Below are 11,565 nucleotides of genomic sequence, written 5' to 3' on the forward strand. Positions count from 1 at the left end.
AATATCTATAACTTCTCTCTCTCTCTCTCTCTCTCTCTCTCTCTCTCTCTCTCTCTCTCTCTGTCTCTCTGAACCAGGAATTGAACTCAGGCCCTTGTGTAACTTTTCTCTTTTCCTTTATAACCAATTTTGCATGCATATGTTTGGTAATCTGAAAAACTAATTTGAAGACAACATTATGCAATATAGCAGCCATTGTCAAATTCCTATTGTTTGTTTGGTTTTTGGCAGAACCAGGGATTGAACTCAGGCCCTTACACTTGCCAGGGAAGCGCTTATTCTACTGAACGATGCATCTCCTTGGCCCCTAAATTCCTATTGTTTGGTTTGGTGAAGGTCTCTATCGTTCCTAATGTGTTATTTTTCTTACTATTTTGTATTCTCTTTAGATAATAAAAAAAAGAGGAAAGAAACCATTCTTTCCCTCAGTGACCTCCACCCAGAGACGGCTTTCACGTCTGCCAGGCCACCTCGTTTGGGTCACGCATCTACACCAGAGCGTGGGTCCACTGGAAGGCCCCAGGCCCTCCTCCCACCGCTCACAGTGCCTGGTCCATAGCTGGTAAGCCACTAAACACTCGAAGGCCACTGTGCCGGGCTGGGGACAGCAGCAGCAGACAGTGGTCCTGTTTTGTCTTGCTTCCATTTTAATCTGTGTTGTCTGCGGAACTACAGTTGGGCAGATTCTTCAGCGGTTAAACAAAAGTTCTTGTTCATGCTATTGAGGCGGGCGCTTATTCTGCTGAGCCACTTTCCTAGCCCTCGTCCACGCTATTCAGAAAGCCAGGGAGCAAGAAACAAACAATGAGGACTGTAGCCAACACCAAAGTACCAGAAACATGGTGTGCGCTGGTATGCCTAGGCTTAGGGACAGGGAAGAGAGATGAACGGAGCAGACTCGGTCAGCGACAGTTCACAATCAGCTTCCTTGAAAAAGTAGAACGATGGGGCTGGTGAGATGGCTCAGTGGTCTAAAGCACCTACTTAGAACAAGCTTGAGCAAAGCAAAGCACAGGGACCGCGGTTCAATCCCCCAGCACCACATGCCAGCCAGCCCCGCCCCATGGTGGGCTGAGCTGGCCACGCACGCACACACACACACACACACACACACACACAAATAAATAAATAAAAAATTAAAAAAAAAAAGAAAAAGTAGAACGAGCTCATGTTTCAAGTGGTTCCCCCAAATCCGCTGCTTCCGGGAAGTTTTGCGTTTCCTCAGGAACGCTGCTGGGGGTTCCCTGCCTGTCTCACTGGGCAGTCACCGCTGCAGCCGTCATCTTATTCTCAGCTCATTCCTGCGCCGCGTATGAGGTGTACGTACGAACTGTTCTCCTTATGAAAACAGCTCCAGCGCGGAGAGGTTACGTAGCCCACGCGATGTCGCAATGTTAGTCTGTGAGAATGCAGGGCTCAGCCCAGGCACGTCCAACTCCACATACAATCGTGGCCCTGGCTGGATTATTGTGCCTCAGATTTCTGGCACGATTAAAGTGGCAAGAAGACTAAAGCCACATCTCAGTACTTCTTTCTTCCCAGTGATTTTTATATCCATCTCTTCTCTCTTTCCCTTTTTAACCTTTAGTGACATACTTCTTTTATTGATTTCAACTGTATTTGCTTCATCTGCATCCTTCTGAAAATTCCTCTGCCCTGATCTATTCACGGATCAGGCACTCAACTGAAATACAGCATGGGTCACATCCCTCCCGTGCTTGTTGCCTTCCTCTGGATCCTCAAGGCCTGTGGAATAACGTGTGAATCCCAAGCCGGACACCAGAGCCCATTCATCCTCTGTCCCAGTAAGCCACCCCATTGTCTCATTCTATTGGCCCTTTCTGCCAAACAAGGGGCCCATGTACTTCATTATCCAAGGAACTCACCTACCTTTCTGCGCCCCCACCCCCGGGGTCTTTTTGAGACAGGGTCTCACTATGCAGTTCAGGCTGGCCTTGAGCTCACTTTGTAGTCCAGGCTGGTCTTGAACTTGCAATGATCCTCCTACCTCAGCCTCCAGAGTGCGAGGATTATAGCTGTGTGCCACCTACCTCTTTGATGTTTGCACTCAACCAACCCTCTGCCTAAATCATCCCATCATCTTTATTCCCAACCCATGTCTCACCCAGGCATTTCCTTGGCTAGGAGTGACTCTCTTTCTGGTTATTGGAGCGTATCTTATTGGTATGCTGGGTTAGACATCAATTCCTGGTAGCATTCTTTTGCTATCATGTGATCAGGCCTATATATGAAGGCTTTCTTTTTCTTAAGAGAACGCAGTCTCTTTATGCCTGCTGTTCCTTAGGATTCCGCCCAGAAGCTAGTAGACTGCCGTGAACATAAAAGATACTCAAGGCATTCCACACGATTGTTTTAAAGGTGTAAAGCAAGCCAAACTCCACTTCTCAAGGCCCGTAACTGCCTTCCCTCAGCAGTCTGCAGAAAGGACCTCTGATATTAGAAGTCACACTTAAACAACATTAGCTTGCTTCATTAAGATTATTAAGAAATTACATAATGTTATATTTACAGGACCAGAAAGGAATTCTGCAAGTAATTTTTTTCAAGTGTCCATGTCATTCTGATCTCTCCCCTTAGACAGTGAGCTCCTTGGGGGTGGGGTTCTCATCACCCCTATCACGAGCACCATGATGGCATGGATTGGAGACACGACGCTTGAACAAATAAAGCCATGGAGAAACAGCTCAGTGATGAGTGGAGGAAGCAAATTAGAAACCATGCTATGCTGAGCTCCTTAAGTCAGGATTGTCATGAAGCAAAACATTGCTTGTGGGCACACAGTGCTCCAGAGCTACACAGTTCATGCTACAGAGCTGTCAAATACATTCCCAGGGCCAGGAAGATAGCTCGGTGCTTAAGTGCCTGCCTGGCAAACACAAGGTCCTGAGTTCAATCCCCAGTACCAAAAATAAACAAAAACAAAAACAAAACAAAAAAAAATCCACCCCGCAAAATTTCCATCTAATCGTAAGGCATACAGATGCCCCAATAAAAATACTCTTTCCACAACTGATTTAAGTAGTTCTAAACTCTGATAAGATAAAATTGAATGTTCTCTTTAGAGCTCAACACAAATGATTCTATGTATCAGGAGTCCTAGAAATGGAATCCACACATTACTGGATTTGCTGTCAAACCTTGGGGAAAATACCAAATACACCATCCCATAGCTTAGCTCATCCACGCCCTGCCCTTGGGAGGAAGATTCTACCTTACAGAGAAGAAGGTAACTAACTAATCCTTCTGGTAGAGGGAGATGGATATATGTACACAGAAACCTTCCAAGAAAAAGAGCTTTGGTGGGAAAAAGTGTTATCCAGAGCTAAAGACGTGGCTTTAAGTGATTGGTTCCCATTCCACAGAGAGACGTGGACAAAGAGAGGATCTCCAAAGCCAAGGCAGTGAAGCCCAGACCAGCACGCTGCTTCATTACAAAAATTTTGCTTTAATTCTACCAAAAATAAAATGAGATCAGGATGTAGTTCTGCTTGCAAGGAAACTCTGGGTACAGTATGCTGAGGAAAACCTGCCAAAGCCATGGAATGAGACACCATAATGCAGTACTTATCCTGTTCTCTCTGAACTCATTTCTGAGAAATTCTCTGGAGATGTTTTTTGACTCACGGACATCGGAAACCCCTGCAGCAGGCAAGCTCTGTCCAGCCCCATGTCTCTGAGTTCTCCATCTGGAATGTCCTCCCCCCAGTGATGCAGGTAGAGAGGGATCTCAGGCTCTACAATTACCAGTGCTCCCGGAGAATCTTAAAACCGGAGGTCCTCAGTCAAGCAAACAATAAAAGCTGCGTGTGGTGGGTCCTGTCATGGCCTCCCGGCTCTAATGTTTTGCCCTCTTTCCCGACCTACTCTCTGCAGCGCTTCATTTAACTATCCATTTATTCACTCTTGTGGTCATTCATCCCCTCCCTCGCCATTATCTCTATTTATCGATTCCTCATCTCATCAGCAGTTATCATTCGTTCATTTTCTCCCTCAGCCTCTCACTCGCCTTCTAGTCTTCATTCATTCATCTATGCCACAAATACTTGTTGGGAATTATTCTAAAGGCTAGGAACAGAGCAGTCAATGAAATACAGCAGTGAATAAAAGCACTAATCCTAACAGACCTGTTAAAAGAGGACAGTGAACATATATAATGAGCTACAGCCTCAGTTCTTTTGTACTTTTTATATTTATTACTTTTTTATTTTTTGAGATAGGGTCTTGCTAATTTACTAAGTTGCCCAGGCTGAACTCAAACTTATAATCTTCCTACCTCCCAGAGTGCTAGGACTACAGGAGCATGCCACCCCACCCAGCAAATAAGAACATTTGAAGATTTCTCTTTCTCTTTTTTTGGTACTAGGAATCAAACTCAGGACTTTGCACTTGCTAGGCAGGTGCTTGTGCCACTGAGCTATATCCCCAGCCCTAAAGATTGATTTCCAACAAATATCCTAAAAGCGCATCTAGGCAACATATCGATTAACGGGTCTACCCTATTCCTACCTATTTATCTTCTCTATGTTCTATTTTCCTTCCATCTCACTCTCCTATTACCTTTTACTGGGTTCCTAACTCTTGCTGGTAACTGTAACCCAACAGTACCTTCCTGGCTACTTTTTGCTATAGCAGAAGGCCTCTGACTGGTGACATCTGTTACACTATGACATCTAGTGTTTTATTCTTAGTGTAAATCGTCACTGATATGCTCCCTGCCATCTTTCTGCCTATGAATTTTCCTATTCTGATCAAAGATTCTGGTCTTTATTAGGATGATTAAAACAAGATAATTCTAAAAAAAAAAAAAAAAACAAGATAATTCTAAAATCTTGGGAGTTCTTCCCAGAAAAGTCTGCACAGTAAGGGATTCAGGCACCAGCAAACCCCAGACACCCCCTTGTTGTAATGACTCATCTGTGCTATCTATATACCAGGCTGTAAGGACTATTTGGACTGCATATGGGATGTCACAAACACATGTGGACTCATAATTCAGTAAGGTGGCCATTAAGAAAAAGGAAGAGTACCATTTCCACCCATATAGGCTCAAATTATTTTAATAGTTGAGTGTTCTTTAGGGTAAATTCTTGCTAAATACTTTCAGGGAGAAAGGAGGACACTACCAGGCAATTAAAGAACATGGGTAGGGAAGGGTATAGGAGGAGACACCAGAAGCAGAAAGAATTGGGAAGCCTGGAACACATTAGCATAGCTAACCTTTTTTCAGAGGCCTGGCTGGCCCATCTACAGCCAAGACAATATAAGCTAACTGAGGGTGCAGTCTTCAAAGAGGTGGTCTTGAAGAAGGAGAACAGAGTAGAAAATGAAAAGAGCCAGTCCATTTGCAGTATCCTTTAGTCCGAAAACCTTCCATGAGCAGAGGCAGCAGCTGAGGCCCTGGTCTGCAGAGAGGCTGCTGGACCCTGAGCGGTACTCAGAGCTCCAAAACTGATTTCATGGAGGATTTCTCCCCAGGTAACAAGCAAGGAGCTTCCTAGCCCCGAACAGGCCTACTCTACAGTCAGAACACTATTCCATGGGTGTGGGCAGAGTCCTGGCCCATGTGGGAAAAGCTTCTCATGTCTTTATCTGTACCCCCCCCCACACACACACACTGAACTCAGCCATCCCTGGGGCTTACAGTGCCTGTGTTCAACAATCACCTCAGTGAGGGAGACACTACGTGCCATCCCAGTGTGGCCTGTGGACCAGTACCCATCCATGACCGTCCATCCCCAATTCACAAGTACAGGAATCAGGAGCTTGAGTTGAGAACCAGTTACACTGCAGCACGTGTTCTGTGGTCTGTTGTACAATGTTATTTCCTGCTTTTCATTTTTATGTTTTATAAAGGGTATCAATCTGGGATGACTAGACATAAAACTCAGAAATGAAAATGAAGTAAGTCTTCTACTACACTTTACAAAACCCTGATCTAACTGCACTGTCCGGCTCAAAGTCCATAAGCAAAACTAGAATCATGAGTGTTGGAGCCCTCCCCTTGCCATCCTACATGGAGCCATGTTCTCTGCTCATCCACTCCTCTCCGCTTCCTTGTGCAACAGGTCAAACAAAAGTGAGTTCACAGAGACCACAGCCACTGCCGATGTGTAACTGCGGGCTAGGCACTTGGCACACCGATTCCTCGCCGATAGGGCCCCACACAAATAAGCCCATGAATAAAAGAAAGATCTTGCTGCTAAGCCTATTAGGAAAATTCCTTTGGAAACTGCACTACACAGCTACTGTGGCCTCACACTTGTCAGCTCCTGACTCCTGGCTAAGAAAATATTGACAAGTATTGAGTCATTCTGTTGAAATTCACTTAGTCTAAAAGTACAGGCCCCAAAATACACTCAGCACACCCAGTTCACAAAGGTTAAAGTATAAGTGAAAATCACTGCAGGAACTTGATATGGAGTAGAATAATGGTTTCTGACCTGGAAAGGAGAAAGCAAAAAAAATAATTCCTTCTATAGTTCAGTGATTACCACCTAAGCCACGCATTATAGGGCTGGCTTAAATGAGCGCAGCACGTTGGCTACACCTGCCCCATGGTACCTTCAGCACTGTGTTTATCCATGTAATAATGACATTATTATAATGCCACTCGGAAATGGCCAATTTTCTTCCTGAGAAATGCTAAGTGATTCCAATACCTTATTTCATTTAATCGCACACCATTTTTTTTCTAGCCAGCAAATCCTGTTCTGATTTATAGAAAAGACCCATATCAGGAATACAGAGATCAACATAAATGTGACTTGTGGAAGTTATACCGTTAGACTCACATTGAGGAAGGCCAAGGGAGCACTGAGGTGCTTCACTTGCCAGCCGGCATGGCCTCAGCGTAAGACAGAGCATCACAAGTCCTCCTAGGAGAAGAGGGTGAGGCCAGCATCTAGCGAAACAACCGGAAGTGGGGAAGTACTGCGCACCTTAAGAGAGCAACGGTCACTCTACTGTTGGAAATGTCCCTGTTTCCCCCTGCGTGTCTCAGCCTTGCGGTCTCCATTCAGTAGCTGTTCTACCAGAAAATCCACTGATTTCAGCCCAGTGGAGACTAAATTGAACAGTCTTCTCTAAAGATTTGGAGAAAAAAACCACAGCTCTCCCTCCCCCACCATATAACAACTATCTCTGGGAGAGAGACACCAATTGGAGGATCTTGAAATGTCTAGAAGCAAACCATCACAGCCCAGAAGTCTATGGCAACACAGCCCCACAGTCAGCGACTTACTGGAAGGACATAAAAGTGTACATTTTCATTGGTCACGGAAAACACAGAAAAATCAAAACTGAAATATGGAGAACAATTCTTTATCTGTAAGAGGTACTCTATATACATTGTCATTAACTGGCACCATAGCCTTTTGGGTATAATTATTGTTTGTTCGTTTATTTATTTATTTATTTTTGCAGTACTGGGGATCGAACTCAGAACCTTATGCTTGCCAGGCAGGCATTTGTGCCACTGAGCTATATCCCCGGCCTTGTTCTTTTCTGTAGTTAAGAAAATACAGTAGGTATGGTGGTGCACAGCTGTAATCCCAGCAGTTGGAAAGCTGAGGCAGGAGGATCACCATAAATTCAAGGCCAGGCTGGGCTACATAGTGAGTTCTGCACTGCATAGTAAGACTCTGTCCCAAAAAAGGAAAAGAGAAAGAAAGAAAATATATTGACAGTGGCCAAGAGACGAGTCCATGGTCAAACGCCTACTAAATGGCAGATTTAGGCTTTGGATTGGTGTTTGTCTGGTTCTCGGGCCTAAACTTCTTCCACCGCACAAAGCTGTTACAATGGGATCATAATTCACCCCTCTCCTGAATTGACCTCGTCTTCTACACCAGGGGTGGCGAGCCTATGATCCATGCGCTGAAGTGGCATGTGAGCCAAGTTGCCCCCACAGCCAAGCACTGCTAACAGTTGTTTTTACAAAAGGAAGACATGAGCAATCAGGTTAAATGCAATCCTGGAGCTCAGCAAGAGGTTGGGTGTTCAGACTCTAAAAGTTTGACATCACCACTCTACATACATTTTGGAGAATCTCTTTGTCTGTTCTATGCTAAGGAGAAACCCATAGCAGAAAAAAAAAAAAAAAAACCCTATTGCTGGTGCTGAAACGGATCACATTTGACCATTCTAGAAGCTGGGACTTTCAGATGAAGAATACAAATGGAAAATAAATACATGAAAAAATGTTCAACACTATTGGTCAATTGAGAAATGCAACACTGAGATTCCATCTCACCCCAGAAAGAATGGTTATCAGCAAGAAATCAACCAATAGCAAATGCTGACAGGGAAAAAGGACCCTTCTCCACTGCTAGTGGGAGTGCCAACTGGTGTAACCACTGTGGAAATCAGTGTAGAGATTCCTTAAAAAAACTAGAATTAGAGGTTCCATTTGGCCCAGCTATTCCCTTCTGCGTGTCTTCCCAGAAGAATTAAGGCCTCCCACCACAGTGATGTATGTGTACCCACGTTTATAGCAGCACAATTTATAACAGCTAAATCTTAGAAATGGGGGCCTGCCCTTAGCTCAGTTCTTTAATTGGCTGCTTCAACAAAGCAGTCAGGCTCAGGCTGCTGTGGTTCGATCCCCACAACTCCAGCCAGCCAAACCTGCCCTGAAGGCATTCGGAGAAAAAAAAAATCCTTCTGCCATTTTGGGGCCGGGGATATGGCTCAGTAGAATAAGTGCTTCCCTGGCAAGCATAAGTGTCTGAGTTCAATCCCTGGTTCCACAAAAAAAAAAATAATAATAAAATAAAAATCTTAGAAACAACCCAAATGCCCATCAACTGAGGAGTGGATAAAAAAGATGTGATGTTTTTATACAATGGAGTACCACACAGTCATATAGAAGGATAAACTGCAGACTTTCATCGGTGAATGGTTGCAACTTGAGGCCAGACTCATAGCTGAAATAAACCAGACTCACGGGCATGAACATCACATTTTCTCCCTAGTGTGAGAAACTGAAATAGTAAATAAGATCCAAAATGCACAATAGAGATTGTGCAAGGAAAAGAAACTGCTCAAGAAGAAAGAGAAAATGGGATGGGTGAAAGGAGAAAAAAAGAAAAGAAAAAGGAAAAAAAAGTATATATATATATATATATATATATATATATATATATATATAATAGTTGTATTACTATTAAGACAATTGTTTATTTCTCTTAGTTCATTGAAAAGAAAGTTTTGTACTAATATTTGGATAGTTAAATACCTCTGTTTTGTGCTCTGAATAAGTAAATTTAAAGATAACAATACACAATGTCTTCACCAATGTCCTATTATCCTGTTTTGCCATTTTGTTTTACTCTTTTCTCTTTAAAATACAATTTTTAAAAAAAGAATTCTGGAGGCTGGGAGACAGTACTGCTTCTTCTGAGCCTTCAGTGATCAGAACCCAGACTTCCCTCAGCCTCTCCTCCCCTCGCCACCCCCCAGCAGCGGCCCAGGCTTTGTGCCCCTCTCTGGCACCCCCCACCACCAGGTCCAGGCTTTGTGCCCCTCTCTGGCACCCCCCACCACCAGGTCCAGGCTTTGTGCCCCTCTCTGGCACCCCCACCACCACCACCAGGCACCCGCCAGAGCGGCTCTCCCAGCCCTCTCCACCTCACCTTGAGTTTGCGGGGACCACCTTGCCTTCCGGCTCCTCTACAGTGTCAGATGGCTCTGGGGGAAGGAAAGCATCTTTGTTGACATTATTCACCCACCTTTCCTTTGCCCTGACTGCTCAGCCTTTACTCTGCTCAGCTGAAATGGAGAACAAGGAAGGCAGAAAGGTTATGTCTCACTTCCACACACTAAAACCCTTCTCAGTTCCCATCACTAAGGGCTCAAAGCTGAGCCTCGGGCCTTCCGAACACCAAAGCTATCTGAGGCCAGAGGCATAATTACATCTTTAAGAGCAGCCAGTAAATCCCAGGGATGTTAGCTCCCCCTCGAGCAGAAATTCCTAAGAGAATGTGTGTACCTTTAACCGTGGCCCCCTAACTGAGTAACAGGAGGCCACTAATGCCCCAAAGTTCTGATGACCTCTATGTCAATCAGATTTGAATTGGGGTCAGGACTGATGCCTGACCAGAAGATATGCAGGGTCTGGAGTACTCATGGAATAGAAGCAGCATCCTTATCAAACATTTACCACTCATCTGAGATGTATGAGCCAGGTGCCTGGCCCTGGGGCACAAAGGGGCTCATCCCCCTGTTCCTCTCCACTGCCTCCTCCTCTGTTCCCTTTCCCTACTGTCACCATAGGAATTCTGTGTGCATGTCCACACCCAGCTGGGAGGACAGAGCACCATAAAAGCTCTGTGCTCCCTCTTCACGAAATAACCTCCTCTGCCTCGGAACACCCAATATTCTTTTACTTTTTCTTTTTCTTTTTCTTTTTTTTTTTTTTTTTTTACCTGAACCTCTCTGATTATTAGCGTAGAGTGGAGATCTTTGTATGTTTTACTCTATAAGATTAGAACAGTTTTCCAAATTTAAAAATTTGGAAATAGAAGAACAAGAGTTCAAGAAAATTGCCAAAGGCCACAAAGTGAGTACAAAAAGGCCAAAAATACACTGGGCAGTGTCAAGAAGATGAAGCAATACTGGGGCTTTCAGTTGCCAAATACAATCCAGGGCGGAATCCCTCCAGGTCCTGTGACGCAGGAGTCTAGTTTCTCCGGCTGCAGAATGGAGCACACAGTGCTAAGCAGCACCTTCAAGATTTCTTCAGGTGTAGGTGGTTTTGAGCAGCGCGAGAGCTACATGCGATGCAAGATTCACAAAGCAAGTAGCCCTCATCTGCGTGGAGCGTGGCACTGAGCAGGATTTGAAACCCTAGCTCTGCCATTTGTCAACAATAGGACCGCAGGCGAGTAACCCCCAGCTTGTCCAAGAAAGCTCATGGGGAAAATAATACCTATCTTCAAGATGAAATAGCAGAAAATGTCTGCAATATATGCATGAAAGGTAATAGCTATTTTCTGTATGACATTCAAGCCAGACCCAGACAAGGGTTTATACTGACTAACCCCAAGCTGGAGAAAAGACACCCAGTAAATATCTACTAAGCTAAAACAAGTTCTAAATAAGTCTTTAAAAAACTACCTTTATAGTTCCCTAAAGAATGTACTTGGTTGATTTAAAACAAAACACCAGTTGTCAAGACCATGAAACAGGGAGGCTGGTGTCTTCCTCTCTAAATCTTCACGTTCCTCAGAAGGTTGAGAATTTCCAGGGTTAAAAGCCAAAGAGGAGGTCGGAGACCGCTGAGGATCCCAAGTGCGTAAACTGCGAGAGCTCGGCGGACTGCACCAGGGCTTCCCGTGCTCCTCTGCAACGCAGGGCGTCACCTGGCCCCGTTGTCACCCATCTGAACTCCAGGCAAGGGGGGATTCTGAGCTGCAGGGTCGTAAGTTATACAAAGCACACCTCGGAAGACTTCCCTCGGCAGATTTCGGTAAGGCTCCGCACACCCCTCCCCCTTCCTCCTTCCAGGGACAAGTCCGGGCCGAGCAGCGCCCACCGCCTCACCTG

General features: G+C 44.8%; 1 protein-coding gene across 7 annotated transcripts in view; it reads right to left on the reverse strand.

Moving 5' to 3' along the window:
• Positions 1-9,705, reverse strand: part of Sytl2 (synaptotagmin like 2) — a 57,368-nt gene extending 47,663 nt beyond the window's left edge. For all 7 annotated transcript variants that reach the window (XM_023716625.1, XM_023716624.1, XM_004632555.2 and 4 more), the window contains exon 1: positions 9,654-9,705. The gene's annotated coding sequence lies outside the window, so the exon portion shown is untranslated. The remainder of the gene's footprint in view (positions 1-9,653) is intronic.
• Between the last annotated feature and the right edge of the window lie 1,860 nt (positions 9,706-11,565).

Source organism: Octodon degus, unplaced genomic scaffold, assembly GCF_000260255.1.
Source record: "Octodon degus isolate 3935 unplaced genomic scaffold, OctDeg1.0 scaffold00049, whole genome shotgun sequence".
Taxonomy (NCBI): Eukaryota; Metazoa; Chordata; class Mammalia; order Rodentia; family Octodontidae; genus Octodon; species Octodon degus.